Genomic DNA, 13330 nt, shown 5'->3' with positions numbered 1-13330 from the left:
CTCCTTTTTCCGTCCCCGCGAGGGGTGAAGGAGTTTTTTCCAATTAAAAGACAATCGAAACGGGATTTGTTTGTTTATTTCAGAGTCGCCACTTGGGAGATTTAGGGTGTCCCAAGTCACCGATTTTAATCCCGAATCGAGGAAAAGAATGACCCTGTATTATAGTCCGCGAACCAGAAATCCGGATAAGGAATTTTGTTAACCCGGGAGAAGGTGTTAGGCATTCCCGAGTTCCGTGGTTCTAGTACGGTCGCTCAATTGTTATATTCGGCTTGATTTTTTGATATAATACATATTATAAACTTATGTGCAAATTTTATATTCTATCCGCTTTTATTATTTTTATTTATTGTTATTATTTTACGGAGAATTGCAACATTGTGAAAACGTGTTTCAAACCACGTCGCACTCAATGCACCCATGGTTATTGACACATTTCTACTCCGTTGAGATTTGGATTTGGGTTACATAAATGCACACCCATATTTAAGAAAATAATTTGTTAAAGACGCGCCTAGAGCGACTAGCGTATTGTTGTTTTGGGAAAGGCCGTAAAATTTCACTAGACGGCCAACTCCGATGTTCTAAATAATTAATGCATACATTTGTGAGGGCCCCGCAATCTACATATTTTACTAGGCGAGGCTCGTCTCATTTATTTTAAATGGACAAATCTTAAAGCGACTACATTTTTCTATTAAAATTAGTCTCTAAAATAAAGAAAGAATATCCTAATTAATTACGAGATTTTTTTATTTATTTATTTATTTAAGAAAGCATGGCATACTAATTGCTAGATTAATACAAATATTGATGAAAAGGAATTTTACTCAAAAATTCAAAATTATAAATAACATAAAAATTCGACAACTAATATTCAAAAGAATCAAATATAGCTAGATTAAAACTCACATTGTTATAAAAAACTATTGAGATTAATTATTCACAACCATTTGAAACTAGATTTAACCATAGTTACTAATGCTTATTAAAAAGTTTATTAAACTTAAACGTTCTTCTAATCTTGTTTGAATTCAAATCGTGCCTTAATGCCTAATTCACGATATTCAGTTTAAATTCATACCTTAGCTAAATTTAGCTACTTGTTCACGATTAACCTACTGTTGATAATCTTAAAACCTTCATAACTAGTGAATTAACCCGTTTTGCCAAACTGATTCATTAAAGACTAACTTATGTTATTTTCTCTTATTCCAATTATTATTCAGTAATACATGAAATAGCCTAAATACAATCAATAAAAGGAACAAAGAAAAGCGACATTAAAACTTCAAAATTCAATTCTTCATATGTTTCATGCTTCCACATTATTAACTTGTAATAGCTAGTGTTACAGTCGTGTACCTGATATTGGAAGCAAAAGAAAAGGGAGATCAGCAGAAATTCAGTAGCATACAACAACAGCAACCCCAGCAACCAGTAACAACCTGCAACGAGAAACCAGTGACAGATTTTAAGATAAAAATCAAGAAACACCGACAACAATCAACGGACAGAAGCCAAAGGAATCTCTTCAGATTTGAAAGTCTAATTAATGTTCAACCCTTAATTTCTGAATTCGTATATCAAAATATTTAAATTATATATCGGGTGTATACTATTCTTCTTTTGAATTTCCAGAATGTTTTTCTTTTTATTTTTGGAGTCTTAGTATTTTCGAAATTTTTCTCTCTATCTTCAATATTCAGCTCTCTCTTTTTTTATCTCTCCCCTCTTCTTTAAAATCTGATCAAGTCTCTCCTATTTATTACCATCTTTCAGCATTTTTAAACATAAAACCCACTATCTTCTCACTCATCCCCCTTTTAATCCCACTACCTAATGTTTTGTCCCCCACTACATTAAACAAATACCCCATTATATCTTGTTCCACATGCTTATATTAAACAATTGCATTATTCCCCAGCATTATATCTTGTCCCCCCATTATTGATTATTTTAAAATTATTTTAATCTTAATTGACAGAGCACTCAAAATAAATAATTGTCAGAATTTTAATTCCAAAAATACCCCTCTGACCTTACTGAAATTACCATTTTGACCCTGAAAACATTGTAATTTACCAATCTACCCCGTCAGCTATAACAAGTTCAACTAATCAATTCTAACCAAAATATAGCAGCTATAACCAATTCCTAATCAGATTTTATGAACAAACTCAAACTATATGATGAACAACAAAGAAACAACTTGAATTATTTTGACTGAACAATATTTTTACACAACAAATCTACTTTCAGATTCAACAACAATAACAAATAAGTATATTCCAATCATGAGCTCAAATTCAAATTAAACTTTAAACAAAATAAATAAACAGATTCAAACTCTAAACTCAAATAATCAATTAAATCCAACAAAATGCAACAAAGATACATGATTCAAAACTAAATCAAAAAATTAAAAACCAAAACATAACTTCACATTAAATCACTGAATTAAAAACGAACTTCAAACAAAATGAACACGAATTAAATCTATATTAAACAACAAACATGACGGATTCAAATGATTTAAACTAACACTTTTCTATATTAAAACTAAATCCTTTTAAATTAATAAAACAAATTGAAGAAGTAATTAATTGAACTCAACTTAAATCTAACAATATTATAACTAAACTAACAATTTCTACCTAAAAATAAACAAGAAAAAAAATGAAACAAACTGAAGAAAATAACAAAACGATAAACATGAACTTAATATCGAACATATCTAATTTTTAGATCCGAAAATATCAAACAAATTACGGACAAAAAATGAAACTCAAACCCACTAACCGGATCGAAATGACGAAGAACTTGGAGGAAAGCAAATCTGTCAGGAGACAATTATTGCACCAAAATCACTCGAATCTGCCGAAAAACTTAAACAATAGACGAAGCTCGATGGAGGGGTGTTTGGCGATGACGAGAACTGAAGCAGAAGCAACAAAGCTGCCATGGCCGCGCGAAGCTGGAGAAGAAGAAACATCGAGCAGCAGCAACGAAGCTGCCATGGAGAAGAAGCAGCCAGTAGCAGCAACAAAGCTGCCATGGCCGCTGGCACGCAGCGACGTGAAGCGGGAGGAGAAGAAGCAGCTAGCAGCAACAACAAAGCTGCAATGGCTGCTGGCACGCAGTGACGTGAAGCTGGAGGAGAAGAAGCAACCAGCAGCGACGTGCAGCGGCAACTCGACGATGACGAAGCTGGAAGAAGCTGAAGCATTGAACAGTTGCAAGTGACGAGGAAGAAGAAGCAACGAGGGGGAAGCCATGGCTGCTTGAGCTCAAGCTTGACGCAGCTGAAACGAGCAAGTGACGAGGAAGAAGAAGCAGCGAAGGGGCAGCCATGGCTGCTTGAGCTCAAGCTTGACGCAGCTGAAACGAGGAAGAAGATGCAGCAACGATAGGGGAAGCCATGGCTGCTTGAGCTCAAGCTTGACGCAACTTAAACAAGGAAGAAGACGCAGCAGTCAAGGTCGTTTGGGACGAAGGCGAAGAAGAAGCAGCAGCCATGAACGGCTGCTGCGTGCACTGTGTGTGTGAGTGTTTTGTTGTGTGTGTGAGTGTATGTGTTGATGTGTAACGTGAGGGGGCAAGGGTGAGAGGGGAAAGGGTTGCCATGGGAGGAGCTTGGGGCGTTTTGTTTTTTGGAGAAGAAGAAGATGAGGAAGGGGGGGGGCGGATGGTGTTTTCAACAGTGAAAGAGAAAAATACAATTTTAGGGTTTTGTTCTTTTGAAAGATAGGGAAATAGGGGTGTTGGGTTATGGACTGGGTCGACCCGGTTTGGAATGGACCGGGTCCTAGAGGAAGGTTGGGTATATTTGGGCATGTGGTTCAAAATTGAAGAAGAGACCTAATTCCGATTTTCTTTTATATTCTTGCTCTCTTTTCTTTTACTTCCTAAGTAATAAAACTAAAATTATAAATTAACTTATAAAAAATACTAATTAATTCCAAATAACTATTATCGCACATTTAAATAGCAATTAACGATAAAATCTCACAATTTAGACGTTAAATGCTAAAAATGCAATGTACATTATTATTATTATTATTTTTTCTTCTGATTTTCTCATTTTGTAAAACAAACTCAAATAAATACTAAATGAAAATGCGATATATTTTATATTTTTATTAATTTAAACAAATAAACATGCACAGACAAAAATACAAATAATTATACAAAAATACCACAAAAATAAAAAAAATGCACACAAAAGGAAAATTGTTTTATTTTGAATTTTTTGGGAGTAGTTCTTTCATAGGGCAAAAATCACGTGCTTACAGCTGCCCCTCTTTGCCCGAAGACACGAAGGGTTTTCGTGCAAAGATAAAGTGAGCGTTTTTTTCCCATCCGAGTACTCCGTGTGAAGCATTTTTTGAAAAAAGTTTAACCGAACCTTTGCTTCAAAGGTTTCCTACATATCCCTGGCTAAAAGGGAATCAGGTTAATGTAGTTCGGGAAGTGTTGGTAGCTAGGACTACCATGGGGCTGCAATGTTACTGCTGTTGCATGCTACTTTTACTTGTTTGCTGACCTCCTTGTTACACCATGCTTAAAAGAAAAATCAAGAAGTTAGGCTAGACTACGGATTACAAGATCCCATCTATCTTCCATTTGTTCTTGATGCCTTGCTTTCTTGTCCGCTTGCGTCGATTCCGGTGCTTCTTTCTTCCGAGAACTAACGGGGGTGACACCGACCTTTTGCTACTCTGAATACCAATTCTCACTGTCTGGTTCGGTCTGCTGGAGATATGGCTTTCTTCATTAAGCTTTGTTATGTTGGGCATAATTCAATGTTCACAAGCCGCTTCTTTCAAGATGCGTCTTTTCTCCATTTTGACTCATGCGCTTGATTTTGCGTTGGGATCTCTTGTTGCAACCTTCCGCTTTCCGGTGCTGGGGATTTTTATTGTTTCCCGCTGGGGATTCCTGTTGGATTCTTCTGCTTTACTGACTTGCAATGTATTCCTCTATTATATGGGTGGGGTCCAAACTTCAAACAACAACTTTGAAAATAAATTCGCCATTCCTCTCTTCAAGCGGGCTCCTGACTTCATCAACAACTTTGAAAAATAAAACGCCTTTCCTTTCTTCAGGCGGGCTCCTGACCTCAACAACAACATTGAAAATAAAATGCCATTCCTTTCTTTAGGCTGGCGAGATTTCAACAAATTTTAAAAATAAAACGCCTTTCCTCTCTTCAGGCGGGCTCCTAACTTCAACAACAACTTTGAAAATAAAATGCCATTCCTTTCTTTAGGCTGGCGAGATTTCAAAAATAAAACGCCTTTCCTCTCTTCAGGCGGGCTCCTGACCTCAACAACAACTTTGAAAATAAAATGTCATTCCTTTCTTCAGGCGGGCTCCTGATTTTAACAACTTTAACGCCTTTCCTCTCTTCAGGCGGGCTCCTGACCTCATAAACAACTTTGAAAATAAATCGCCATTCCTTTCTTCAGGCGGGCTCCTGACCTCAACAACAACTTTGAAAATAAAATGCCATTCCTTTCTTCAGGCTGGCGAGATTTCAACAACTTTATTTTAAAAAAAAATAAAACGCCTTTCCTCTCTTTAGGCGGGCTCCTGACTTCATCGACAACTTTGAACATAAAATGACATTCCTTTCTTTAAGCTGGCGAGATTTCAAGAACTTTGAAAATAAAATGCCATTCCTCTCTTCAGGCTGGCGTGATTTCAACAACTTTTAAAAATAAAATTCCATTCTGTTCTTCGGGGGGGCTCCTGACCTCATAAACAACTTTGAAAATAAATCGTCATTCCTTTCTTCAGGCGGTCTCCTGACTTCATCAACAACTTTGAAAAATAAATTGCCTTTCCTTTCTTCAGGCGGGCTCCTGACCTCAACAACAACTTCGAAAATAAAATGCCATTCCTCTCTTTAGGCGGGCTCCTGACCTCAACAACAACTTTGGAAAATGAAGTGCAATTCCTTTCTTTAGGCTGGCGTGATTTCAACAACTTTTAAAAATAAAACGTCTTTCCTCTCTTAAGGCGGGCTCCTGACCTCAACAACAACTTTGAAAATAAAATGCCATTCCTTTCTTTAGGCTGGCAAGATTTCAACAACTTTTAAAAGTAAAACGCCTTTCCTTTCTTCAGGAGGGCTCCTGACTTCAACAACAACTTTGAAAATAAAATGTCATTCCTATCTTCAGGCGGGCTCCTGACCTCAACAACAACTTTGAAAATAAAATGCCATTCCTTTCTTTAGGCTGGCGATATTTCAAAAATAAAACGCATTTCCTCTCTTCAGGTGGGCTCCTGACTTCAACAACAACTTTGAAAATAAAATGTCATTCCTTTCTTTAGGCTGGCGAGATTTCAACAACTTTTAAAAATAAAACGCCTTTCCTTTCTTCAGGCGGACTCCTAACTTCAACAACAACTTTGAAAATAAAATGTCATTCCTTTCTTTAGGCTGGCGAGATTTCAATAACTTTTAAAAATAAAACGCATTTCCTTTCTTCAGGCGGGCTCCTGACTTCAACAACAACTTTGAAAATAAAATGTCATTCCTCTTTTCAGGCAGGCTCCTGACCTCAACAACAACTTTGAAAATAAAATGTCATTCCTTTCTTTAGGCTGGCGAGATTTCAACAACTTTTAAAAATAAAACGTCTTTCCTTTCTTCAGGCGGGCTCCTGACTTCAACAACAACTTTGAAAATAAAATGTCATTCCTCTCTTTAGGTGGGCTCCTGACTTTAACAATTTCTTAAATTTTAACACCTCCATTCTCCAGGCGGACTCCTGACTTTAACAATTTCTTAAATTTTAACACCTCCATTCTCCAGGCGGACTCCTGACTTCAACTCTAATACTTTAAAAATAAATCAAGCTCTTTTCGAGCTTTGGAGAAAGATTTGTCGGACTAAGATTTGATATCTCAGGAGAAATTTTCATTAGACTAGGACTTTTATCCTAGGAGGAAAATGTAGAGATCAAAGGTTTGAGAAACTTACCTTGATAATTTTTCTTTTCTTTTCTTTTTCTCTTGTGCTGCTTTGTTCCTGTTTCAACTCTCAAGCAAAGAAAAATTTTATCAGTGTTTTTTTTTTAAAAAATGGTGGCCGATTTGTGGTCTTGCTGGGGGATGGTTATCTCCTTTAAAAGCTCGTGTTGTCTTTCCCCGAGACTGCTGGGGATAACACTGCTGGGGAATTATTTACTTACCTGTTGGGGAATAATATTATTGGGTTGTCTCCTTTCTTCCCCTTTTCTCCAAAGCTACTTCATTCAAAACTTTTCTCTCTCAACATTGCTGGGGATAAAATGTTATCAGCCGGGGATAACGTTGTTGAAGATAACACTGCTGGGGGATTTGATTCCTTCAAAACTAGTGCTTTACTCTTCTGAAGGCTGCCGGGAATGATACTAGCCTTTTGCTTTTTCTGAGCACAAGTTTCATCCTTTTGTTCTGTCCGCTGGGGAACAACTTCCTTTATTAAAACTTGTTATGCTGGGGGTAAAACTGGTTCAAAGACCACTTCCCTTGAGACTGGTGCTATCTTTATTCTTCCCCAAATGGGTATCTGACTTTCAGAAAATTTTCTAAATGAAAGGAAAATTTTCTGCCCCAGTTTGATAATCTCCCTTGTGGCATGCATTTCTGTCATCAATGCTATTTCCTTTACCTGTTTCAAATCAAACAAAATTTGTTAGTTTAAAACGCGGTGGTTGGTCGTGATACTCCTACTGGGAAGGCTTTTCCCTTTCTCCTTCCTTGCTCTGCGTTCCAAAACTTGTTGGGGATGATATTATTTGCTGGGGATAATCCCTTTCTACTGGGGGCATCCCTCTTCTTTTGTGGCATAGCTCGGAAACTGGCATTTTCCCAACCTTTTAGTCTCGTATAAATTTCCCAAATCATGCTCATCGTTCTCCTTGTTTTGTCCTTTCTTGATTTATCCCATTTGGATGTTCTAATCGGGTCTGGTCTTGCATAATTGGAAAGCTGATGGCAGATTTTGAAGTCATTTCTCATTTGTTCTGACCAAACAGACTCTACTAGAGAATTTTTCTATGAAAGGAGAAAGATAAAAGGGAACAAAATAAAAAGACAAAGGAAGATGACTCTTTTAAAAAAAACTATAAATAAAAACCTATTAAACGTAGATACAAATTCTAATGGTCATGACATGCACATGTGGCCTATCCTCCGCCGTCAATCGTCTTTTAAGATCTTCATTTGGCGATTCCCCATCTGATTCTCAATCTTATTCGACTTGTAGTGCCCAAAGGGTTTTCACTATCAAGCCTCTCTCATTTTGGTTTTTCTCTTAGCTTTCATCACCTTATGGTGTCCGTAAAGATTTTCACCGATAAGACTCTCTCATTTGTATCACTTTCCTGCTGGGGATTTGGAGTGTTGCCGATGACTCTTTCTGCTGGGGATTAGAGTCCTTTCTGCTGTGGAACAGAGTGTTATGTTCACCGGTAAGACTCTCATTTGTCTGAATTGGTATCTTTTGAAGACTGATCAGAAGGTCTTTCTTTGGACCGTAATGTGGGTTTTTGGATAGGCTAGAAAGAAAGGGTATTAAAGGCTCAAAAATAAATCAATTTGGGGTTCAAAATTACAACCTTCGGAACCATATTTGTTTACAACAAGCGCAACCCTTGCCCCAGTTTCTTGCTTGGGGATTATTATTATTATTACACTATGCACATTATGCACATTATGCACCCTATAACCGAGCCGTGAGGCGCCTACGTATCCTCTTTGAGGAATCAGGTCAAACGTAGTTCCCAAATCCTCTCTTTTCTTCTGACTTTCTTTTGTTTTCGTTATCATTTTTCTTTTCTTTTTTTTTCATTTTTCTTTTGTCGTTTTGTTGATTTTTTTTCTTTTTCTTTTTGTGTTTTTTTTCTTTTTCTTTTCTTATCTTTTTATGTTTGTGTTTCTACTCTTTGCTACTGATTCCGAAAGAGGGGTATGAAAGAAAACAAATAAGGCTCAAAGGGTTAACGAAGGAGAAAGTGTTTAGATATCAGAAAAAAATGTCTTCGTCATTCCAATCTTCAAAACACGCCAAGCACAAACAACACCATTAAATATTCACCACATCTTCTGATTGTGCCGGACTTGATAACCATATGCATACATTTGCCTTTTTCTTTTGTCATTTTTAAAGCACCGTTGGACAATACTCTCACTTGATTTTATGGTTTTCTTTATGTTTTATTTTCCCCAGTTCCACATGACTCCAGCTCCGAATAATCTCAAACCATCTTTATTCCTTTTAAATGTTCTGATCACCTCCCAATGGTTTTATGATTATCTTTTAAGATCAGGCCCAAACTGTGTGCGCATGTCATGTCACCAGAATCGGCGCTGAACAAAAATGATAAAAGGACCAAACAAAAAGAAGACTGGAAATAATAAAAGACCGGATTTTGCATTAGATTACCGGTGAAATGGTTTGAATAACAAAACGAACGAAACAAACTAGAATAAAATCCTAAAACAGCCTGGACAAAACTTAAACAAACCACTATGACAAAATGGAAAGATAAGAAAGTTTGACGCAAGACAATATCCGAATTACAACCCGAATAATTCGGAGAACAGAAATGACAACAAAATAAACCATCAAAAGCTTCTCTCTTGCTAACCAAGGAACGAAGCGCCCTCCCAATTATCAAACCTGGCATCTTAGCCACGGAGCTTTGCATCAATACTGCCAAGACCATTACCAGCTTCAACATCATCACCCTCCGTCAACAAGATCTCGATAGGGTTCGAGTGCTCCATGTCACTGTTATTGATCACAATCTGCCCTTTTTGGATCATTTTTTCTACTTCCCTTTTCAGATTACGACAGCTCTCAATGTTGTGCCCTTTGACATTGGAGTGGTATGTGCATCGTGCTGCCGGATCAAAGTTTCTTGCACGTGGATCTGGAGTATATGCGGGGAGCGGCTCAATCAAGCCAGCATGCCTTAGCCTTTCAAACAGACTTGCATAAGATACTCCGATAGGGGTGAGAGCCTTTCCTCGTTTCAGCAACCTCTCGTTCCTAAATGCGTGATTGGGCCGGAAACCTGATCCAGGGGGCTTCCGGTAGGCTTGTGAGGGTGGATAGGCCTTCTATGGAGCTGGGTATTTGGAAAGTGAAGCATGTCTTTAGGAGTCTCATAGAGAGAAGTAGTGTTGAGGAGGGGAGTAGCGTTGACGAGTGATGGAGCTACTCGGGTAGCTGGGAAAGCTGCCATAAGTGGGTTGGGATGGAGAGTATGGGGGATCTTCCGTTATGGTGTTGGGTGCTTGGGTAATGACAGAGTTCAAGAGGCTTGGCGGTGGAGGGGGTGGTGCTTTCCCAGTCATCCATGCCTGATACATGTCTGCCACATGCTATCTCAGCATTTTCACTTCTTCGACCAACCTATTGTTCCGTTCGACTAGTTGTTGTCGGTCATCAGTACCGACCCACTCGGTTCTGCTGTTCTGAGTCATTGTCCTTTGACTTTGCTTTGCAGGGAGGAGTTACCACAACCAACCACTTTTCTATATATGAACAACAGCAAAGTGAAGCCATCACGTTAGTGTTAGGGCATTTGACAGATAATCTTATATCAGAGATACAGTGCCCCTAAGCAGTTAGACTGTTCTATCACGCATTCACTTCAGTTACGTGCGTCGTTCCGGCTTCTTGTAATTGTGCCCCTTTGAAAATCTCCTACACTTTCCTTTATTATTCTTTTTTATTATTATTATTCCTTTTTTTGGTGGTCGAATCTTATGGAGATTGCCTACGTATCATGACCCCGCATGAATCAGACCTTGCGTAGTTCGGACCAATAAAAATAAAACATTTTTTTTTTGGAATTTTCAACTTTCATATTAAAACCAACTTGATTACAAAAGTTTAAAAACTGACCATACTAACAGACTTTGACAAAAGACAACAAACGGCCTCGAAAATCAAATAACTTGCATACTCTAATCAAAGAATTACAAACTCAAAAATAAACGGCCAGTTCCTTTCCCCTTTTGACAAATGCAACCAAACGGTTATTTTTTGCAAATATGGCCCCTTCCAAATTTCATATGAATTTTGAGGTCGGGAAGGATTATTTTACAACCTTTCACAAACTTATTCGTTCTTTTACGAAAATAGCCCTTCAACAACCGAAAGATACTCTAAGGCTATCTCGGCAAGAACGGTTTAAGACATCACCGAAGCCGGGCCGGCTTATTTTAACTAAAAACCAAACGGTATTCACTTGACCACTGACTATTTTCTTATTTTTTTCCAAATAATAAAAGACCTGGTTTTGGAAACACGACCTTTCAGCACTTCGAAGACGAAGATTTTAAGGTTGTGCGGGATAACTGGTCGCAACCCAAAAGAATGACCAAAGATGGTCGTTTACGCAAAATCAGCTTTCCGGCGTCCCTTTCTAGAACATTCGGCTATTTTTGACAAAACGGCGTGACCCAACTTTTTTATGACTCTTTTCTTGTTTTTTTTTTCAAATTAGAATAAAAAACCCGGTATTGCAAACACGACCTTTCAGCGCCTCTAGGACGAAGATTTTTAAGGCTGTGAGGGTCAACTGGACCAAATCTAAAAAACTAACCTAAATGTGGCTGTTTATGCAAAGTCAGCCTTTCGGCGTTCCTTTCGGGAACATTCGGCTATGTTTTGACAAAACAGCGTCACCTAACTTCTTTATGATGAAATTAAGATTTGACATTTTTTTTCCGGCTATTTTAGCAAAAGGGGAAGTTGGACCCGATTAGGGTTGCCTACGTATCTCACATCCGGTGAAAATCAAACCACCGTAGTTCGGGCCTCAGAAATAAAGCAAATAAGTTAACTCTTTTTTTCGAATAACAATACTTACAAAGAAAAGAGAAAATATTTCTGGATTTTGATTTCTGTTTTTTTTTATATATAAAAAAAATATATATATTTTTTAACTTCTTTTCCCTTTTTTTTTGGAAAGTTCAAAAAATCTTCTAAAGAAAAAAGGAAATATTTTTGGACTATTACTGTGGATTTCTGAAAGAAATACTACAAAAGAAAAGAAAAAATATTTTTGAATTTTGAATTTTCTTTTGAACTTTTAAACAAATATTTTGAATTTTGAGAGAGATTAAAAAGAAATATTTTTGTATTATTTTTTTTATTTGAGGTCTAAAAGACTGAGTAATCAAATTTTTTTTTTGATTTTTGGAATATGGTGGGCCGGAACCGAAGAGGTTTGCCTACGTATCTCACATCCGGTGAGAATCAGACCCGCGTAGTTCGGGCAATTAGCTAAACTATTTTAAACTTTTTTTTCATTCATTTTTGGCAGCAAATATCAAAACCACTTTCAAAGCACGACTCTTTTCCTTTTCGATTTTGGGCATTTTCATAAAAATAAAAAATAAAAACTATTTTAAAAATAAGATCTTTTTTTTCATTTTCATTTTCCATGGCAAGACAAACTATTTTCCTTTTCTATTTTTTGAAAACAAGACAGAGCAACGACTTTTTTTTCTATTTTTCCTCTGCTTTTAGTAAAACAAATTAATACAACATTTCTTTTTATTTTCTCAAAATTTCGGCAGAGTTCGATGGTATTTGGGCATTGGGTTTTTCAAAAATAAACAATTAACTCCCTAACCGCTAATTCTTTTTCTTTTTTTTTTCAAGTTCACAATATTTCTAATATTCAAAAACCGGTCAGCATGCGGGCGCGAGACAAATAAATGCACGGAAAACAAATAGGATGCATCAGGATGGTCTTTTCATATCAGGTTGCTAGTCCTAGAAGGACTCAACCCCTGTGTTGAGTCCCCTAAGTCAAATGCAATGTGATGCAAATAAGCGTTCCTACTAGGGATCCGGCATGAAGTCACGTTATTCTATGTTCAAAACCTGGGTCGGTGTTCTAGATAGTGTACCCGAGCGGACAACTCGAGTTGGGGAAGAAGCTCCTTTCCGGGAACCAAAAGGCCAGCCGACTTAGAAACTTTCCGAGCCTCTTTTATTTCAAGGTATGACACTAACAGAATAGGGAATCTCAACCAGTAAGCACATCCCCGGAGGTAAGAAGAGAAAGGTTTCGGCACAGTTTATATACAGTTCAGATAATATCAAAGCGGTAAAAGCATCATTTAGCACATTGAGCCCAACCATGTAACAAAATCAGATAGAACCAAATATAACAATTTATCTAAGCTCGAATTTCTAACCCTGAACCAGTGGTTCTGGGAAAAATTCCCCAGCAGAGTCGCCAGAGTTGTCGCACCTCCTTTTTCCGTCCCCGCGAGGGGTGAAGGAGTTTTTTCCAATTAAAGGACA

Source organism: Nicotiana tabacum, chromosome 22 (assembly GCF_000715075.1).
Source record: "Nicotiana tabacum cultivar K326 chromosome 22, ASM71507v2, whole genome shotgun sequence".
NCBI lineage: Eukaryota > Viridiplantae > Streptophyta > Magnoliopsida > Solanales > Solanaceae > Nicotiana > Nicotiana tabacum.
Note: the sequence above shows the minus strand (reverse complement) of the source record.